The sequence below is a fragment of the Apium graveolens genome, chromosome 5 (assembly GCF_009905375.1).
Source record: "Apium graveolens cultivar Ventura chromosome 5, ASM990537v1, whole genome shotgun sequence".
In the NCBI taxonomy this organism is placed as follows: domain Eukaryota; kingdom Viridiplantae; phylum Streptophyta; class Magnoliopsida; order Apiales; family Apiaceae; genus Apium; species Apium graveolens.
Genome location: NC_133651.1, coordinates 53,875,179 through 53,879,349, shown reverse-complemented (window position 1 = coordinate 53,879,349; position 4,171 = coordinate 53,875,179). Strand labels below are relative to the sequence as shown.

Here is a 4,171-nt window from a genome sequence, read left to right as displayed (position 1 = left end):
TAGGCATCTGTTCAAGAGCTTCAGCGAAAGGTATGTTGATATGAAGTTTTATGAACACCTCCACAAACTTTGCAAACTGCTTATCCAACTTTTGCTTCTACAGCCTCTTAGGAAAAGGAGGTGGAGGATAGACATGTTTCTCCCCTGTATTACCCTCGGGATGAGTGTGTTCCACAGTTTTCTTCCTTGGTTCCACTTCTGCTTCCTTCTGCACTTCTTCTTCAGCCACATCTTCAGATTCTGGAACTTGAGTTTTTTCTTGGATTGCAACCTTCCCAGACCTCAATGTAATTGCCTTAACCTATTCTTTTGCTTCCTTCTTGCATGGCACTTCTGTGTCACTAGGGAGTGTACCAGGTTGTCGATTCAACAAGGCATTGGCAATCTGCCCAATTTGATTTTCCAAGGTCTTAATAGAAACCGCTTGGCTCTTGTACATGAGTCTCAACTCCTCTAATTCATATTTTTCATTAGATTGTTGCAGTTAAGTTGTTGTCTTGGTGCGTATTATGGTTGCTGAAAACCAGGAGGGTTGTACTACTTTGCTACATATTGCTGATAAGGCTGTGGCACCGTATTCCGAGTGTTGCTCCAGCTGTTGGATTGATAGGTGGCTGGAACTGGTTGTTGTGACCTCTGAAAGTTGCTCACGAACTAAGCTGATTCACTAGAAATAGCACACTGCTCTGTCTCATGGGCACCGACACAAAGCTCACACACACTAGTGATCTGATTAACTCCATAGTTAGCCAAAGAATCCACCTTCATCGTCAAAGTCTTAAGCTGAGCAACTATAGCAGTAGCTGCATCTACATCCAGAATTCATGCTACTTTTCCTTGAGTTAGTCTCTGAGAAGGGTTCTGGTATTCATTAGTAGCCATCAATTCAATCAAATCATAAGCTTCATCGTAGCTCTTAGCCCATAAGGCTCCACCTGATGTTGCATCAAGCATGGGTCTAGAAGTCGCACCCAAACCATTACAAAAATAGTTAATGATCATCCATTCAGGCATCCCATGACGATGACACTTTCTAAGAATCTTCTTATAACGATCCCAAGCTTCACACAAAGATTCTCCCGATTGCTGCGCAAATTGAGTAAGAGCATTCCTGATTGCAGCTGTCTTCGCCATAGGAAAGAATTTAGTGAGAAACTTCTGAGCAAGATCTTCCCACTTGGTGATAGATCCTGGTGGTAGAGAATGCAACCAACACTTAGCTTTATCCCTCAGAGAATGGGAAAAGCCTCAACTTAATAGCATCTTCAGAAACATTGTTGAATTTGAAGGTGTCGCAGATCTTGATGAAATCTCTAATATGCATATTGGGATCTTCCGTTGGAGAACCCCCAAACTGAACCGAGTTCTGCACCATCTGAATCGTGCTAGCCTTGATTTCAAAAGTGTTAGCTGCGATGGATGGTCTAACAATGCTAGACTGAATATCATTGATTTTTAGTTGAGAGTAGTCCATCAAAGCCTTTGTATTCGCTTCTGGTTCACCCATTTCAACAAGAGCTTCTTCTTCAACTTTCTCCTCCTCAACAAGAACTTATTCCTCTGATAAAACTTCTTCCTTCACTAAAACTTCTTCCTCCGCTTTATCCAGTGTTCTCTTTCGAGATCGAGAACGCGTTAGCATAAACCTCTCTAGGTTACCTGAAAAAGCAACAAGTAAATATCCGAGTCACTGAACTTTAACGACCAATGATGTCAAGTACATAAACTAAAAATTAACACCGATTCCCCGGCAGCGGCGCCAAAAACTTGTTAGGACGAAATATGCGCTAAATTACACGCAAGTATACGCGATCATAAGTAATATAGAATTAATTCTTGTTCGTTCCCAGAGAGACAGGTTTAGGTTAATTTCAATCAATGCACTTATACAACAATGGTATGGTTATTATTCAATGCTAAGATGATAACAAGTTGAGACTGTTTATAACTACGACTAACTAATATACAATTAAACTAAGAGAATTGAGGTTGATTTACTATATGAGACAAATATGGGATTCTAATTTCATTACTACTTCATTCAACAGCCTTTTTGTTCTTAACCTTAGCATGCAATGGTGATGACACTAATCAGATAACACGAAAATAGAAAATGCCAACTTTTGTTGTACGAATACCCTACTACCAGACATCCAAAAAAGAGGTAGAAGCTGAATAGACACCAATTATATTGAGACCTTATATGTCTATAGAATTTGACAACATAACGGTTTAATGCACAAGTTATTTATCCTGATTATATAGGGAAAGTAAGATGGTTAAAATTACCTACGAATCATGCATAACAATTACATGAACCTATGATAGCATGGTGTTAGATATATTTGATAATGTCATGTATAATATGATTTGTGTTTAGTTTTCAGATATTACATAACATGACATATCAGTACTTAACTAGAAATCAGCACTTATACTGTAGACAGAACTTAAGATATCAGAACTTAAGTTATCAGAACTTAAGGTTCAGAAGATATTTATCAGGAGATAATATTAGGACTTAAGATGACTTTCAGATAAGGCAGGCGGTTGATTGAAAGGAAAGAAGATCGAGACTAAGACAGAAAGAATTGTGCATGAAGAAGGAATTCTATGAAGAATAGAAAACTTGGAAGAAAAGATAACTAGTTGATATATTTTAGGAAGCAGAATTATATTCCATATCAATTAGAAGATTATCTTGTAACTGTGTAGTATATAAATACGGGCATAAAGTTTACACTATAAGTGTTACGATTATTGAAGTTATTATTCTTTGTAACTCTAGCAGCTCTCGTGATAATTTGTTCATCACTGAGAGAGGACAGTTCCATATTGTAACGGAGTTTATTGTGTTGAATAAAATCTGTTTTCTGTTACTTAAGTTGTTATATTCGATTTGATTGTGCTAAACACTGTATTCAACCCCCTTCTACAGTTTGTGTGACCTAACCAAGCCCGTCAAAACTGAACAAGATTCCTATTTTATAAACCAACTACGAGACTATGGCTCTGTATTGAACAAGATTCCTATTTTATGTGACAACACACGTGCAATAGCCATCACCAACAACCCTGTGCAGCACTCGAGGACAAAGCACATTGACATCAGGTATCATTTTATTAGAGAGCACGTCATGAATGGTACTGTTGAACTATTTTTTGTTCCAACAGAAGAACAAATAGCAGATATTTTCACTAAACCACTTGATGAATCCACATTTACCAGATTAGTTGGTAAATTGGGCATGTTGAATAGTTTTAGTGATTAATTTAGTTAATATCTGGAATCTGTTCTTGAATGAATTTACAAATGAATTTATCATAAATGAAAAATTCATTTGCAAATTTATTTTATCATTTTTATCATATCTCTTGCTTATTTCTATGTAATATATATTATCTTATCTATTTTTATTTTCCCTTCTTGTTAATTTAAAATATCTCAGAATATTTTATTTCCTCTAAAAATATTTTTCTATGAATTTTATTTGCTAAAATTCAAGAGAAATCTATTTTTGGAATAAAAATAATAAATTCTGATATATTGATTTTGTTTCTATAAATATTATAAGTCTGTATTTCAGTTTTACTATTTTGTAAATATTTTCTAATATTTTTACTAAGTTAAATAAGTCTTTTTAAATTTATAAATGTGTGTGTTTCTGTGTTTATTGCTGGTATGACAATCGGCAAGACAATTGAAATTGTCTTGCTGAAAGTCATTTCAGTGTAAATTATGTTAATTATGTTCTTCAGTATAGTTTTATACTGGCAAGACAATCGGTATGACTATTGGATTGTCTTGCCAGTTATAAACCATATAGATAATTATTTTCATTTTATTATTATACTGGTATGACAATCGGTATGACTATCAGATTGTCATACCAGTTATAATTTTAATATTTATTCTGTTATTTCTTTTCCTTCTTTTTGCCTGGTATGACAATCGGTATGACAATCCCGGATTGTCATACCAGCTGTAATATAAAGGCGTGTGTTTGTGTGTTTTTAAAACCATTTTCAGCAGTTCATCTTTTCTTTCAAAAATTCGAACAGTTTCTTCAGTTTTCTCTCTTCTCTCTCTTCGAACTCAAATCTGTTTTGTTTCTTCCTTGCTCGAGTTTTTACTCAGCACACAAAATCATCACTTTGTGATATATACATA

General features: G+C 35.1%; 1 non-coding gene across 1 annotated transcript; it reads left to right on the top strand.

The window, feature by feature from the left end:
- Positions 1-1,012: 1,012 nt before the first annotated feature.
- Positions 1,013-1,119, top strand: LOC141662298 (small nucleolar RNA R71). Its single transcript, XR_012550419.1, has one exon. It is a non-coding gene; the product is annotated as a small nucleolar RNA R71 (small nucleolar RNA).
- The last annotated feature ends 3,052 nt before the right edge of the window (positions 1,120-4,171 follow it).